We start from the raw sequence: 17,553 nt of genomic DNA on the forward strand, positions 1-17,553 counted from the left end.
TCCAAACTCTTCTAAACAGGTGTGGTTCCTGAGTTAATTAAGCATGGGATCCTTGGGATGTCCAAACTCTTCTAAACAGGTGTGGTTCCTGAGTTAATTAAGCATGGGATCCTTGGGATGTCCAAACTCTTCTAAACAGGTGTGGTTCCTGAGTTAATTAAGCATGGGATCCTTGGGATGTCCAAACTCTTCTAAACAGGTGTGGTTCCTGAGTTAATTAAGCATGGGATCCTTGGGATGTCCAAACTCTTCTAAACAGGTGTGGTTCCTGAGTTAATTAAGCATGGGATCCTTGGGATGTCCAAACTCTTCTAAACAGGTGTGGTTCCTGAGTTAATTAAGCATGGGATCCTTGGGATGTCCAAACTCTTCTAAACAGGTGTGGTTCCTGAGTTAATTAAGCATGGGATCCTTGGGATGTCCAAACTCTTCTAAACAGGTGTGGTTCCTGAGTTAATTAAGCATGGGATCCTTGGGATGTCCAAACTCTTCTAAACAGGTGTGGTTCCTGAGTTAATTAAGCATGGGATCCTTGGGATGTCCAAACTCTTCTAAACAGGTGTGGTTCCTGAGTTAATTAAGCATGGGATCCTTGGGATGTCCAAACTCTTCTAAACAGGTGTGGTTCCTGAGTTAATTAAGCATGGGATCCTTGGGATGTCCAAACTCTTCTAAACAGGTGTGGTTCCTGAGTTAATTAAGCATGGGATCCTTGGGATGTCCAAACTCTTCTAAACAGGTGTGGTTCCTGAGTTAATTAAGCATGGGATCCTTGGGATGTCCAAACTCTTCTAAACAGGTGTGGTTCCTGAGTTAATTAAGCATGGGATCCTTGGGATGTCCAAACTCTTCTAAACAGGTGTGGTTCCTGAGTTAATTAAGCATGGGATCCTTGGGATGTCCAAACTCTTCTAAACAGGTGTGGTTCCTGAGTTAATTAAGCATGGGATCCTTGGGATGTCCAAACTCTTCTAAACAGGTGTGGTTCCTGAGTTAATTAAGCATGGGATCCTTGGGATGTCCAAACTCTTCTAAACAGGTGTGGTTCCTGAGTTAATTAAGCATGGGATCCTTGGGATGTCCAAACTCTTCTAAACAGGTGTGGTTCCTGAGTTAATTAAGCATGGGATCCCTGGGATGTCCAAACTCTTCTAAACAGGTGTGGTTCCTGAGTTAATTAAGCATGGAATCCTTGGGGCGTCCAAACTCTGACGTTACCCCATTAACATTGAAATGTAAAATGGTAAGGGTAAGTGTTAAGGTTACGGTTAGGTAAGGGTTAAGGTTAGGGTTAGGTAAGGGTTAAGGTTAGGGTTATGGATAGAGTTAGGGTAAGGGTTACGGTTAAGGTTAGGTAAGGGTTAAGGTTAGGGTTAGGTAAGGGTTAAGGTTAAGGTTAGTTAAGGGTTAAGGTTAGGGTTATGGATAGAGTTAGGTAAGGGTTAAGGTTATGGTTTAGGTAAGGGTTAAGGTTAAGGTTAGGTAAGGGTTAAGGTTAGGGTTAGGGTTAGGGTTATGGATAGAGTTAGGGTTGGGGTTAAGGTTAGGGTTAGGGACTAGGATAGGAACGTCCCAAGGATCCCATATAGCGCTATTAAGCAATTGAAAATGCCATCATGCTTAGGGTCATGTATAAAAATGACCAGTTACCATTATGTTGGCAGCCATGGCTAGAAGAAAATATCTTAGTGATTTTGAAAGAGGGCTGAAAGGAGCATAGGGGGTTTAATGTGTGTGTGTGTGTGTGTGTGTGTGTGTGTGTGTGTGTGTGTGTGTGTGTGTGTGTGTGTGTGTGTGTGTGTGTGTGTGTGTGTGTGTGTGTGTGTGTGTGTGTGTGTGTGTGTGTGTGTGTGTGTGTGTGTGTGTCTCAGTCACCAGCTCTTATGGGAGATTCTGGAGCGGTGCCTGAGACAGAGTTTTCCATCAACAAAACCAAATGATGTAATTCTGGTGGAAGAATGGTGTCGCATCCCTCCAATAGAGTTCCAGAGACTAGTAGAATCTAGACCAAAGGTGCATTGAAACTGATCTGGCGGCTCGTGGCCCAACGCCTTATTAAGACACTGTATGTTGGGGTTTCCTTTATTTTGTTAGTTACCTATAGCTCCTAGTAGCATACACTCTAGGTTATTCAATTGCGCCATGATTAAATTAAGACTTGCATATGAGGTATTTACTGTTTACAGTTTGTGTTGTTTAAAGTAGGTGTACAGTTTGTGCGCGTGTGTGTGTTCGCAGTATGATGAAGGGTGAAGGGAAGGAGCTGACCTGGGTACAGGATGGATGACGACGGAGGCTTGTGGTAGAGCCGGTTAGGAGGACTGGACTGTCTCATTCGTGAGACAGGAGGTGTAGGGGGGTGGGGCAGGTTTTCATTCGATCGCAGCCAAATGTCTGGTTACTATCAGGGCCAAGGCACTCTTTAAACAGAGTGGGCATTGAATACATTTGTCCCTGCATCGATTCTACCTTCCTTTTCTCTCTGCATCTCTCTCTCTGCATCTCTCTCTCTCTCTCTGCATCTCTCTCTCTCTCTCTCTCTCTCTCTCTCTCTCTCTCTCTCTCTCTCTCTCTCTCTCTCTCTGTCTCTCTCTCTCTCTCTCTCTCTCTCTCTCTCTCTCTCTCTCTCTCTCTCTCTCTCTCTCTCTCTCTCTCTCTCTCTCTCTCTCTCTCTCTCTCTCTCTCTCTGTCTCTCTCTCTCTCTCCCTCTCTCTCCCTCTCTCTCCCTCTCTCTCTTTCCTTCTCCCTCTCCTTCGTTCTCTCCCATGGTTTAAATGGCAGACCATACCTTCAATTCATAAAATAATCTTCCCATAGGCTATCATTGCTTTCTACACGACTGTAAGTTGCATTGACTAAAAGAGTCAAGCATCTGATATATTAAACGCATGACCTTGTGTGAGGAAATGCCTCTGTGGGGTCCTCATAGTTTTGCCTGCGTGGTTTAATTAGCTAGCAGTGTCCAAAATAATACCATTTTCCCTGTATAGTGGACTAGTACGCAAATGCCATTTCAGACACAGTCCTGTATATAACCTCCTGTTAGGGATGATGCAAATTTTTGCAGCTTTTTGTAAAAAATCGCACAACATTTCAACGTCCTGCTACTCATGCCAGGAATATAGTACATGTGCGTATGTGTGTATAGAAAACACTCTGAAGTCTCTAAAACTGGTTAAATCATGTCTGTGGCTATAACAGAACGTGTTTAGGAGTAAAAATCCCAGGGAAAACTGTTCACCAAAAACACAAAAAAAATATTAATCCGCCAGTCAATGTATTGTCTAAGGCGATAGAAAATAGATGAGGTTCCGTTTATAATGCCTACAGCTTCAACACGATGTCGCCAGTACTGGCATTTCCTTGCTGGTTTATCCTTGGTGGGATGACGTATAGGCACTTCCTGTCTTGGGGTGCACCGGAGGAAGTTATGAAAGTGAAAAAATGGACGATGATTTCAAGACTTGCTGCTATCGAATAGAGATCGCCCCGTGATCAATTTGATCGATTATTAATGTTTATTAATACCTAAAGTTGGTTTACAAAAGTAGTTTGAAGTGATTTGTAAAAGTTTATAGGCAACTTTTTTAATTTTAAAAAGTGACGTTGCGTCTTGTAAAGGTGAATTTTCCTGGATCAGACCGGCCTTCATAAATTGACATTTTGGGTATACAATGACGGATTTAATCGGGAAAAAGACCCAATTGTGATGTTTATGGGACATATAGGAGTACCAACAATGAAGCTCGTCAAAGGTAATGAATGTTTTATATTTTATTTCTGCGTTTTGTGTAGCGCCGGCTACCGCTAAATCTTTTATTTAGGTCTCGTTCAGGTATTTCGCGGGGTGCATGCTATCAGCTAATAGCTTCTCATGCTTTCGCCAAAAAGCATTTTACAAATCTGACATGTTGGCTAGATTCACAACGAGTGTAGCTTTAATTGAGTACCTTGCATGTGTGTTTTAATGAAAGTTTGAGTTTTATCGAGTACTACAGGTGGCGCTCTGAAATTTCACGGATTTTGGTTCCTGTACAGGAACCAAATTCCGCATCATCCCTAAGAGCCTCCTGCCCAGTAAATACTGTCTGCCTGCCTGTGTCCGAGCTCAGTGTCCCAGCTCAGTGTCCCAGCTCTTTGTCCCAGCTCTCTGTCCCAGCTCAGTGTCCCAGCTCAGTGTCCCAGCTCAGTGTCCCAGCTCAGTGTCCCAGCTCTCTGTCCCAGCTCAGTGTCCCAGCTCAGTGTCCCAGCTCAGTGTCCCAGCTCTCTGTCCCAGCTCAGTGTCCCAGCTCAGTGTCCCAGCTCTGTGTCCCAGCTCAGTGTCCCAGCTCAGTGTCCCAGCTCAGTGTCCCAGCTCAGTGTCCCAGCTCTCTGTCCCAGCTCTGTGTCCCAGCTCTGTGTCCCAGCTCTGTGTCCCAGCTCTGTGTCCCAGCTCAGTGGCCCAGCTCAGTGTCCCAGCTCTCTGTCCCAGCTCTCTGTCCCAGCTCTGTGTCCCAGCTCTGTGTCCCAGCTCTGTGTCCCAGCTCTGTGTCCCAGCTCTTTGTCCCAGCTCTTTGTCCCAGCTCAGTGTCCCAGCTCTCTGTCCCAGCTCTCTGTCCCAGCTCTGTGTCCCAGCTCTGTGTCTATTCAGCCACATAATGGAATGTATGATGAGAGCAGATGCCGGGCTAATGACAACCTGGTGACATCAACCACATCTCCAACACCCTTGTCCTCTCCCTCCCTGCCGCTGTCTGTCTACCAGTCCAGACCCTCCAGTCTCACCCAGGTTGCGTGTGTGTGTGTCTGTGCATGTGTGTCTGTGCATATGTGTGTGTGTGTGTGTGTGTGTGTGTGTGTGTGTGTGTGTGTGTGTGTGTGTGTGTGTGTGTGTGTGTGTGTGTGTGTGTGTGTGTGTGTGTGTGTGTGTGTGTGTGTGTGTGCGTGTGTGCGTGCGTGCGTGCGTGCGTGCGTGCGTGCGTGCGTGCGTGCGTCAGAGAAAAAGAGAGAAAGAGATACTTATTATAATACTAATGGTCTCTACCATCAGATGCTGATTTAAAAAATGGAAAAAGAAAATAAAGTTTTGACAGATTGTGAGGTCCTTTACTTATTCATTAAACCGTGCTGAGTTCATGTGTCAATGGGGCAGCATGCCTGGTGCTGTCAGAAATAAGAGGCTGTCATTTGGCAGCCTGTCACCTCCACTCTGGGCTGATCAGCCTCTCCTCTATTCGCCCGACGGGCCGGCCTGGGATTGGCTGGACCTGGAAGTGCAAAAGCATGTCGCCCAACACGGAGCTGTTTACGAACACACACACCTGACATGCCTTGCTCCTGATGAATAATACACACACACAAACAGACGGTGTGTTTGTGTGTGCGTGTGTCTACAGTATTCAGACCCCTGGACTGTTTTCACATATTGTTATGTTACAGCTTTATTCCTCATCAAAATAAATGCATTGCCCCATAATGACAAAAGCAAAAACAGCTTTTTAGAAATTGTCGCAAATGTATAATAAAAAATACCTGAATTATAACATTTACATAAGTATTCAGACCCTTTACTCAGTACTTTGTGGAAGCACCTTTGGCAGCGATTACAGTCTCAAGTCTTTTTACATCTGACGCTACAAGCTTGGCACGCCTGTATTTGGGGAGTTTCTCCAATTCTTCTCTGCAGATCCTCTCAAACTCTGTCAGGTTGGATGGGGAGCATCGCTGCACAGTTTGTTTCAGGTCTCTCAGGAGATGTTCTCAGGTTCAGGTCCAGTCTCTGGCTGGGTCACTCCAGGACATTCAGAGACTTGTTCTGAAGCCACTCCTGCGTTGTCTTAGCTGTGTGCTTAGGGTCGTTCTCCTGCTGGAAGGTGAACCTTCTTCTTTCCTTCAATCCTGACTAGTGTAAAACATCCACACAGAATGATGCTGCCACCACCATGCTTCACTGTGGGGATGGTGCCAGGTTTCCTCCAGACGTGATGGTTGGAATTCCAGCCAAAGAGTTTCATCAGACCAGAGAATCTTGTTTCACATGGTCTGAGAGTTCCACAGAGGAACTCTAGAGCTCTGTCAGAGTAACCATCAGGTTTTTGGTCACCTCCCTGACCAAGGCCTTTCTACCCCTAGTTTGGCCGGGCAGTCAGCTCTAGGAAGAGTATTGGTGGTTCCAAACTTCTTCCATTTAAGAATGATGGAGGTCGCTGTGTTCTTGGGGACCTTCAATGCTGCAGATATATTGTGGTACCCTTCCCCAGATTTGTGCCTAGACACAATCATCTCTTAGAGTTCTACAGACAATTCCTTCAACCTCATGGCTTGGTTTTTGCTCTGAAATGCACTGTCAACTGTGGGACCTTTATATAGACAGGTGTGTTCCTTTTCAAATCATGTCCAATCAATTGTATTTACCACAGGTGGACTCCAATCAAGTTGTAGAAACATCTCAAGGATGATCAATTTCAAGTGTCATAGTAAAGGGTCTGAATACTTATGTTTTTACATTTCTAAAAACCTGTTTTTGCTTTGTCGTTATTAGTTATTTTGTGTAAATTGATGAGGATTTTTAACATTTCATTTGTGTAAGAATAAGACTGTAACGTAACAAAATGTGGAAAAAGTCAAGGGGTTTAACTACTTTCCTAATGCACTGTACATGTTTGTGTACAGTATATGTGTGTATATGTACTTGTGTTGCGCTTGACAATTGAATTGCGTAATTGAAATGTTGTTCATCAGTGCCCCAGATTCTTAGAGCAATGTCTAGTTGAACTGTGGTCTCTCTCTGCCTTGTGTAGCCCAGGTCTAGAGCCTGAACTCAGTGGGTTGTGTGATGTGGCTTCCATAGTTGGTCCACAACAGCCCTCTACTCATCTCAGAGAGAATAAAAAAACATTCTGAATACACTTTGGACGCTTGGAGAGGCATTGAGATCCTTCACGGAGTAAATAAATACTGGTTTACAAAGTGTTAGTTATCTAGTTAATTGATATAAGTTCCTTTACACAGGCTGAGTGGCCCAAGTAGGACTCTTAGGACTCTACTGCTCACCAGACCTGGGTATTTTCAAATAGCATCCTATAAATAGACAAAACTATTTTCAAATACTTGGTTTCAAATACATGATTTGAAATACCCCTAGGACCAAACAACATGGGGTCAAATACATGATTTGAAATACCCCTAGGACCAAACAACCTGGGGTCAAATACATGATTTGAAATACCCCTAGGACCAAACAACATGGGGTCAAATACATGATTTGAAATACCCCTAGGACCAAACAACATGGGGTCAAATACATGATTTGAAATACCCCTAGGACCAAACAACATGGGGTCAAATGCATTAAGTATTTACATATTTTTAATTGAAAATACACTTGTCTGTTTATTGGAGTATTTTCATATACAAGCCAAAACTTTCCAAGTGTATTTCCAAATACTCATACAATATTCAACTACTTGTATTTTCAAAGATAGAAATATCCAAATCCTTTTACTTCAAAATGTTTTTGAAAGTCATTGAAATATCCTAATTCAGAGTTACCCAAACTTGGTCATGGGGCCCGTCCTGGGTGCAAATGTAGTTTTGTGCCCTAAAAAACAGCAACAACAAAACAACATGTACCCAAGGATTCAGTTTGGGTAACCCTGCCCTAAATAGTATGTCTGATGACGGTGTCAGCACTAAGGCCTGTGGCCAAAGCAACACCACAGAGGCACACAAGGAGTTAACCAGTGAGGAGGAGACAACAACAACAACAACATGCTGCCATTGTTAAATTACATTTTCAGCTCTAATTACAATTAAGCCACTTAGTATGTATCATAATGTTTGCATCACGGAGCAGCACAGATGCAGTCCATCAGCGCAATTAAATATTAAAGCAGCACTGGCTGTATTAATAGCAGCGCGACGCTAAGCTCCGCTGTCTCCGGGCCAAGCCAATGCAGCCGGGATTCCCAGTATGGTCGCCTGGAGACCACGCCACATCGCCAGAGAGCCATCCTCATCAGCGTCGTGCTCGCCACTATTTGACCTATATTTCCTGTGCCAGCCTCACCAGAAAAGCGTTAGTAAATGGAGGAAAAAACACGGAACATCCCCACAAGGGTTTGAATATTCCTGAGCTGAGAATGAATCGTTAGTCTAATGCAAAATGAGTGTTGTGCTGGCAAATTATTCATGACCCAAGAATGAGTGCGTTTTTAAGTCCAAATGATGAATTGCTTGATTCACCTCACTTTCCTCCCACCCTCTTTCCCTTTTTCGTGTTTATTCTCTCATTCTGTCCTCCTCTCCTCTCCCCTCGGCTGGTCTTATCAAGGTGCTTCTGCATCATTTAGGTAATCAGCGCCTGCTAACCCAAGTAAACAAGAGTGTGTTGGGTTGTGTCAGGCGAGGCAACACCGGCTTGGCCCAGTCTCTCTCAGCCCACTAGTCCTTAGTGTCTCTCTGAAAAATATCCATATAAAGAAACCAGAGTAGAATGGACTGTTACCATAGCTCCAATTTATATCCAAACCATAACAAACTAATAACACAGACAATTTTCTGGAATTTTACAAGCTGTTTAAAGGCACAGTCAACTTAGTGTATGTAAACTTCTGACCCACTGGAATTGTGATACAGTGAATTATAAGTGAAATAATCTATCTGTAAACAATTGTTGGAAAAATTACTTGTGTCATGCACACAGTAGATGTCCTAACCGACTTGCCAAAACTGTAGATTTAACAAGAAATTTGTGGAGTGGTTGAGAAACGAGTTTTAATGACTCCAACCTAAGTGTATGTAAACTTCCGACTTCAACTGTATGTATAGTTTTGTGTGCTCTAGGGCAATGTTGACTAGATGGAATTTGTATTTGTAGTCCTGGCGACTGGACCTTTTTTGGAACACCATTATTTTGTCTTACTGAGATGTACTGTCAGGGCCCAGGTCTGACAGAATCTGTGCAGAAGATCTAGGTGCTGCTGTAGGCCCTCCTTGGTTGGTGACAGAAGCACCAGATCATCAGCAAACAGTAGACATTTGACTTCAGATTCTAGTAGGGTGAAGCCGGGTGCTGCAGACTTTTCTAATGCCCTCGCCAATTCGTTGATATATATGTTGAAGAGGGTGGGGCTTAAGCTGCATCCCTGTCTCACCCCACGTCCCCGTGGGAAGAAGTTGTCTAAAAGGGATTGAATTTGTTGTTGCCTAAATGTTTTTTGGTAGGTTTCCAAACTACATTCCTTCCATCTATAGCATTTCTGAATATTATTCAGTTCCTTTGGCTTTGATGCCTCATGATTGAGTATTGCTCTGTTCAAGTAGACTCTGATTTTGCTGTGGTCTGATAGGGGTGTCAGTGGGCTGACTGTGAACACTCTGAGAGAATCTGGGTTGAGGTCGGTGATAAAGTAGTCTACAGTACTACTGCCAAGAGATGAGCTATAGTTGAACCTAGCATAGAGTCCCCTCCAAACCTACCATTGATTATGTACATACCCAGCGTTGTCATAGTTGTGCCTAGGGGGGCATATGGGGGAGGGAATGCTGTCTCCTGCAGGCAGGTGTTTGTCCCCCTGTGGGCTGAGGGTGTCAGGTTCTTGTCCAGTTCTGGCATTAGGTTGCCACAGACTAGTACATGTCTCTGGGCCTGGAAATGATTGATTTCCCCCTTCAGGATGGAGAATCTGTCTTTATTAAAGGAGGGGGGGGGTCCCGCAGGTCTGGGAGGGTGTCTCGCTGGTCTGGGCGGGGTGTCTATTGATCTGTTGATCCTGTGTGAAGTGTTGGGGATACGTTTGAGAGCGATGTCCTTTAGAGTCCAGGCGAAGGTGGGCACTGCTGACTTGTAGAGGTAGACCTGGTCATAGAGGTTATTCAAGTCCAGGGTGGAGTGGTGGGCCAGGAAAACATTTGGTTTTGAGGCACAGTCACATGAAATACTTGCGTTTACCCGCTGTATAGTAGTAGGGTGGAAGTCTTTTTGTGGTAGCAGGGTAGAGATAACCACTTGTGCGTTGAGGAAAGTAGAAGAAGCTTTTTCAATCCCTCCCTTCAGTGCTGTGGCCACCCTTTCCTGCTGTGATCTCAGGTCATGTGTGCCTCTGTGTATTATTATGTGGCTGGGTGAACCTAGTTGGTCCTCAGACAGAAGGTCTAGGGAGCGCTGGGTGTTTGGACACCAGAGTTTAGACACACTGTGTTTGTATATATTTCCCATTTGAGTCCATAAGGAGTACAATATGTGTCTTGTGTATGTCCTCAGTGGGTGTGGGGGGTAGTCAGGGGGGTGTTCAGAGGTGTGGGGGTTGTCAGGAGGGCTATCAGGATGGCTGACAGGGGGTGTTCAGAGGGGGTGAGAGCTGCTGGGCTCAGGGTTCTTCATTTGTCTTTTCCGCTGTGATGTTGAGGCTATGGTCAGGGTATGTGGTGGGCTGTTCTGCTGGCTTCTCTGCGGGGGTGGCCACCTCTCTAGTGGGTTGTTCTCTGTCACATGTCATCCCCCTCACCCTCTCCTCCAGCAGTCTGATCCTCTCCTCTAGTGTTCTGTTCTTCTCCTGCTCATGCTTTTAATCATGTTGAAGTTGTCTCACCACAGAGTGCAGTTATGTCTCTCTCCACCTCCAGTTCTCTGGGTCTGGTTAAGGGGGTGTTGTTGGGATGAACTGTTGTCTGGGTCTGTGCTGACTGAAGTGTAATCACCTGCTGTTCCAGCTCCACCTGCCTTACCTCCAGCTGGGTAAATGTATCCTTCATTTCAATGAGGGGGTAGTACTCTGTGCTGGGAGGTTGACTTTCCACTTGGGTTGCCTGTCTGTGGGGTTATATAATGAAGAGGTATGGTCTGACCCGCTCAGGGTGGGAGTATCTTTCTCAAGGGAGAGCTTCTCCTGCTGAGATAATTCTTTGATTAGGTGAAAGTCCAGCTGAAACTGTTTGTGGTTGCCCTGTATCAATACTGTTACAGACTTATACTTCTCCCTCACTGCTCCTTCTCTCTCTCTCTCTGATCCTTCTCTCTCTCTCTGCTCCTTAACTCCCTCTCTGCTCCTTCTCTCTCTCTGCTCCTTCTCTCTTTCTCTCTGCTCCTTCTCTCCATCTCTGCTTCTTGTCTCTCTCTCTGCTCCTTATCTCCCTCTCTGCTGTTTCTCTCTCTCTCTCTGCTCCTTCTCTCTCTCTGCTCCTTCTCTCTCTGCTCCTTCTCTCTCTCTGCTCCTTCTCTCTCACTCTGCTCCTTCTCTCTCTCTGTGCTCCTTCTCTCTCTCTGTGCTCCTTCTCTCTCTCTCTGCTCCTTCTCTCTCTCTCTGCTCCTTCTCTCTCTCTCTCTCTGCTCCTTCTCTCCCTCTCTCTCTGCTCCTTATCTCCCTCTCTGCTCCTTCTCTCTCTCTCTGCTCCTTCTCTCTCTCTCTGCTCATTCTCTCCCTCTCTGCTCTCTCTCTCTCTCTGCTCCTCTCTCTCTCTGCTCCTTCTCTCTCTCTGCTCCTTCTCTCTCTCTGCTCCTTCTCTCTCTCTCTCTGCTCCTTCTCTCTCTCTCTCTCTGCTCCTTCTCTCTCTTTCTGCTCCTTCTCTCTCTCTCTGCTCCTTCTCTCCCTCTCTGTTCCTCCTCTCTCTCTGCTCCTTCTCTCTCTCTCTGCTCCTTCTCTCTCTCTGCTCCTTCTCTCTCTGCTCCTTCTCTCTCTCTCTGCTCCTTCTCTCTCTCTCTCTGCTCCTTCTCTCTCTCTGCTCCTTCTCTCTCTCTGCTCCTTCTCTCTCTCTCTCTCTCTCTGCTCCTTCTCTCTCTCTCTCTGCTCCTTCTCTCTCTCTCTGCTCCTTCTCTCTCTCTCTGCTCCTTCTCTCTTTCTGCTCCTTCTCTCTCTCTCTCTCTGCTCCTTCTCTCTCTCTGCTCCTTCTCTCTCTCTCTCTCTGCTCCTTCTCTCTCTCTCTCTCCGCTCCTTCTCTCTTTCTGCTCCTTCTCTCTCTCTCTGCTCCTTCTCTCTCTCTCTGCTCCTTCTCTCTCTCTGCTCCTTCTCTCTTTCTGCTCCTTCTCTCTCTCTCTCTGCTCCTTATCTCCCTCTCTGCTCCTTCTCTCTCTCTCTGCTCCTTCTCTCTCTCTCTGCTCATTCTCTCCCTCTCTGCTCTCTCTCTCTCTCTGCTCCTCTCTCTCTCTGCTCCTTCTCTCTCTCTGCTCCTTCTCTCTCTCTGCTCCTTCTCTCTCTCTCTGCTCCTTCTCTCTCTCTCTCTGCTCCTTCTCTCTCTTTCTGCTCCTTCTCTCTCTCTCTGCTCCTTCTCTCCCTCTCTTATTATTATTATATATATTATTATATTATTATTATTGTTCCTCCTCTCTCTCTGCTCCTTCTCTCTCTCTCTGCTCCTTCTCTCTCTCTGCTCCTTCTCTCTCTCTGCTCCTTCTCTCTCTCTCTGCTCCTTCTCTCTCTCTCTGCTCCTTCTCTCTCTCTGCTCCTTCTCTCTCTCTGCTCCTTCTCTCTCTCTCTCTCTCTCTGCTCCTTCTCTCTCTCTCTCTGCTCCTTCTCTCTCTCTCTGCTCCTTCTCTCTCTCTCTGCTCCTTCTCTCTTTCTGCTCCTTCTCTCTCTCTCTCTCTGCTCCTTCTCTCTCTCTCTGCTCCTTCTCTCTCTCTCTCTCTGCTCCTTCTCTCTCTCTCTCTCTGCTCCTTCTCTCTTTCTGCTCCTTCTCTCTCTCTCTGCTCCTTCTCTCTCTCTCTGCTCCTTCTCTCTCTCTCTCTCTCTCTCTCTGCTCCTTCTCTCTCTCTGCTCCTTCTCTCTTTCTGCTCCTTCTCTCTCTCTCTCTGCTCCCTCTCTCTCTCTCTCTCTCCTCCTTCTCTCTCTCTCTCTCTGCTCCTTCTCTCTCTCTCTCTCTGCTCCTTCTCTCTTTCTGCTCCTTCTCTCTCTCTCTCTGCTCCTTCTCTCTCTCTCTCTCTCTCTCTCTGCTCCTTCTCTCTCGCTGCTCCTTCTCTCTCTCTCTCTCTGCTCCTTATCTCCCTCTCTGCTGTTTCTCTCTCTCTCTCTGCTCCTTCTCTATCTCTATGCTCCTTCTCTCTCTGCTCCTTCTCTCTCTCTGCTCCTTCTCTCTTTCTCTCTGCTCCTTCTCTCCATCTCTGCTTCTTGTCTCTCTCTCTGCTCCTTATCTCCCTCTCTGCTGTTTCTCTCTCTCTCTCTGCTCCTTCTCTCTCTCTGCTCCTTCTCTCTCACTCTGCTCCTTCTCTCTCTCTGTGCTCCTTCTCTCTCTCTCTGCTCCTTCTCTCTCTCTGCTCCTTCTCTCTCTCTGCTCCTTCTCTCTCTCTCTCTGCTCCTTCTCTCCCTCTCTCTCTGCTCCTTATCTCCCTCTCTGCTCCTTCTCTCTCTCTCTGCTCCTTCTCTCTCTCTGCTCCTTCTCTCTCTCTGCTCCTTCTCTCTCTCTCTCTGCTCCTTCTCTCTCTCTCTCTCTGCTCCTTCTCTCTCTTTCTGCTCCTTCTCTCTCTCTCTGCTCCTTCTCTCCCTCTCTGTTCCTCCTCTCTCTCTGCTCCTTCTCTCTCTCTCTGCTCCTTCTCTCTCTCTGCTCCTTCTCTCTCTCTGCTCCTTCTCTCTCTCTCTGCTCCTTCTCTCTCTCTCTCTGCTCCTTCTCTCTCTCTGCTCCTTCTCTCTCTCTCTCTCTCTGCTCCTTCTCTCTCTCTCTCTGCTCCTTCTCTCTCTCTGCTCCTTCTCTCTTTCTGCTCCCTCTCTCTCTCTCTCTCTCTGCTCCTTCTCTCTCTCTCTGCTCCTTCTCTCTCTCTCTCTGCTCCTTCTCTCTCTCTCTCTCTGCTCCTTCTCTCTTTCTGCTCCTTCTCTCTCTCTCTGCTCCTTCTCTCTCTCTCTGCTCCTTCTCTCTCTCTCTCTCTGCTCCTTCTCTCTCTCTGCTCCTTCTCTCTTTCTGCTCCTTCTCTCTCTCTCTCTGCTCCCTCTCTCTCTCTCTCCTCCTTCTCTCTCTCTCTCTCCTCCTTCTCTCTCTCTCTCTCTGCTCCTTCTCTCTCTCTCTCTGCTCCTTCTCTCTCTCTCTGCTCCTTCTCTCTCTCTCTCTCTCTGCTCCTTCTCTCTCGCTGCTCCTTCTCTCTCTCTCTCTCTGCTCCTTATCTCCCTCTCTGCTGTTTCTCTCTCTCTCTCTGCTCCTTCTCTCTCTCTGCTCCTTCTCTCTCTGCTCCTTCTCTCTCTCTGCTCCTTCTCTCTCACTCTGCTCCTTCTCTCTCTCTGTGCTCCTTCTCTCTCTCTCTGCTCCTTCTCTCTCTCTCTGCTCCTTCTCTCTCTCTGCTCCTTCTCTCTCTCTCTCTGCTCCTTCTCTCCCTCTCTCTCTGCTCCTTATCTCCCTCTCTGCTCCTTCTCTCTCTCTCTGCTCCTTCTCTCTCTCTCTGCTCATTCTCTCCCTCTCTGGTCTCTCTCTCTCTCTGCTCCTTCTCTCTCTCTCTCTGCTCCTTCTCTCTCTCTCTGCTCCTTCTCTCTCTCTGCTCCTTCTCTCTCTCTCTCTGCTCCTTCTCTCCCTCTCTCTCTGCTCCTTATCTCCCTCTCTGCTCCGTCTCTCTCTCTCTGCTCCTTCTCTCTCTCTCTGCTCATTCTCTCCCTCTCTGGTCTCTCTCTCTCTCTGCTCCTTCTCTCTCTCTCTGCTCCTTCTCTCTCTCTGCTCCTTCTCTCTCTCTGCTCCTTCTCTCTCTCTCTCTGCTCCTTCTCTCTCTCTCTCTCTGCTCCTTCTCTCTCTTTCTGCTCCTTCTCTCTCTCTCTGCTCCTTCTCTCCCTCTCTGTTCCTCCTCTCTCTCTGCTCCTTCTCTCTCTCTCTGCTCCTTCTCTCTCTCTCTCTGCTCCTTCTCTCTCTCTGCTCCTTCTCTCTCTCTCTCTCTCTCTGCTCCTTCTCTCTCTCTATCTGCTCCTTCTCTCTCTCTCTGCTCCTTCTCTCTTTCTGCTCCTTCTCTCTCTCTCTCTCTGCTCCTTCTCTCTCTCTCTGCTCCTTCTCTCTCTCTCTCTGCTCCTTCTCTCTCTCTCTCTGCTCCTTCTCTCTTTCTGCTCCTTCTCTCTCTCTCTGCTCCTTCTCTCTCTCTCTCTCTCTGCTCCTTCTCTCTCTCTCTCTCTGCTCCTTCTCTCTCTCTCTCTGCTCCTTCTCTCTTTCTGCTCCTTCTCTCTCTCTCTGCTCCCTCTCTCTCTCTCTCTCTCCTCCTTCTCTCTCTCTCTCTCTGCTCCTTCTCTCTCTCTCTCTCTGCTCCTTCTCTCTTTCTGCTCCTTCTCTCTCTCTCTCTGCTCCTTCTCTCTCTCTCTCTCTCTGCTCCTTCTCTCTCTCTCTCTGCTCCTTCTCTCTCTCTCTCTGCTCCTTCTCTCTTTCTGCTCCTTCTCTCTCTCTCTGCTCCCTCTCTCTCTCTCTCTCTCCTCCTTCTCTCTCTCTCTCTCTGCTCCTTCTCTCTCTCTCTCTCTGCTCCTTCTCTCTTTCTGCTCCTTCTCTCTCTCTCTCTGCTCCTTCTCTCTCGCTGCTCCTTCTCTCTCTCTCTCTCTCTCTCTGCTCCTTCTCTCTCGCTGCTCCTTCTCTCTCTTTCTGCTCCTTCTCTCTCTCTCTGTTGATGTGTAGGCCTATATGTCATGGGTCATCCCTTGGACAGGCCAAGCTGTGTATTATGGGCCTGAAAGAATGTGTGTGTGAGACATAGAATCCACACACAGCAGTAACATTAAGTTATACTGTCTCTCTGGCAGAGGCCAGACATGCCTGTTAAGTATAGCTGCCATAGAATGAGCCTGAATACATGGTGTTGCTAACGCTACAGTGGAATCATGCTACGTTACGGGAAATAGTTGTGAGGCAAACAAACAAAGAAGAAAAACAAAGCATGGAACAGGCAGTACTAATCATGAGGCATGGCTGGGCGTCTGCGGACAGAGTGGTGTGTGTGTGTGTGTGTGTGTGTGTGTGTGTGTGTGTGTGTGTGTGTGTGTGTGTGTGTGTGTGTGTGTGTGTGTGTGTGTGTGTGTGTGTGTGTGTGTGTGTGTGTGTGTGTGTGTGTGTGTGTGTGTGTGTGTGTGTGTGTGTGTGTGTGTGTGTGTGTGTGTGTGGTGTCAGGGAATGCAGTGTGACACACCACAGATCTGACCCTGACCGTCCACAGAACGACTCCACAGCAAAGTGCAGAGAACCACTGGTGACTGTGTGTGTGTGTGTGCACGTGTGGTCTGTGCTCATGTGTGTGTGGGGGCGTTGTGTGTGTGTGCACATGTGGTCTGTGCTTATGTGTGTGTGGTCTGTGCTCATGTGTGTGGGGGTGGGGGTGGGGGGTTGTGTGTGTGTGTGTGTGTGTGTGTGTGGTCTGTGCTCATGTGAGTGTGTGTGGGGGTGGGGGGGATTGTGTGTGTGTGTGTGTGGTCTGTGCTCGTGTGTGTGTACGTGCAGGAGGACAGAAAGGGTGCTATTTATGACAGGGATCATCCCGAGGGTTTATGAAGTTTGAAGGTTAGGCGTGCTCTCTGTTTGTCTCTGTTTCTGACAACATCATTAACGCAATCCAACATTTAACCACTAGTTTAACAGCACAACTAAACAACACACACACAGGGCCCCAAATAGCCAGTGAGCAGTGTACACAGCACACACAAGTCATTGAAAACTCCCCAAGCCAACACATTAACTCCTCCCATTTCCTGACTCCGCCCTCTATGGATTCCCTTGCCCTCTTCACGTCGGCTTCTATATGTGTACTCTGGATTTGTCAACCAATGATATCATTTAATGAACTGACCAGTACCGATGAGCCATCTTAAGCAGAGGTACACACACATGTACACCTACACATATACACACTGAAGCACGCAGGCACACACACACACACACTTCCCCCTTGATCAGCTGCCAGTCTCTAATCTTTGGTGATTTCCAGGGCAGCTGTGAGACCCAGGCTGATGTGAAACAGTTTACACACACAATTACTATTAATGCCAGATACACATGCGACTCCCATATTTATCTCCCACAATGCCTTTGTGTGGACGTGAAGCGCAACTGATTGGCCACAGTTGTGAGAGCTGGGAGGCAGCGTAGCGTGAGGGACACACCTGTTACAACCACTATCCTCATCCTGCCTCCTCTGTCACATCCATGTCCTACACACTACTGTAGTGTGTCTGTCTGTATGTCAAATCAAATCAAATGTTATTGGTCACATACACATGGTTAGCAGATGTTAATGCAAGTGTAGTGAAATGCTTGTGCTTCTAGTTCCGACCATGCAGTAATATCTAACAAGTAATCTACCAAATTCACGAAAAATATCTTCTACACACAAGTGTAAAGGAATGAATAGGAATATGTACAGTCGTGGCCAAAAGTTTTGAGAAGGACACAAATATACATTTTCACAAAGTCTGCTGCCTCAGTTTGTATGATGGTAATTTGCATATACTCCAGAATGTTATGAAGAGTGATCAGAATAATTTCAATTAATTGCAAAGTCCCTCTTTGCCATGCAAATGACCTGAATCCACATTTTTTTTTGCATTTCAGCCCTGCAACAAAAGGACCAGCTGACATCATGTTAATGATTCTCTCGTTAACACAGGTGTGTTACTGTCAACCATGGTTACCTGCAAGGAAACACGT

This window comes from Oncorhynchus gorbuscha, linkage group LG01 (assembly GCF_021184085.1).
Source record: "Oncorhynchus gorbuscha isolate QuinsamMale2020 ecotype Even-year linkage group LG01, OgorEven_v1.0, whole genome shotgun sequence".
Lineage (NCBI taxonomy): Eukaryota > Metazoa > Chordata > Actinopteri > Salmoniformes > Salmonidae > Oncorhynchus > Oncorhynchus gorbuscha.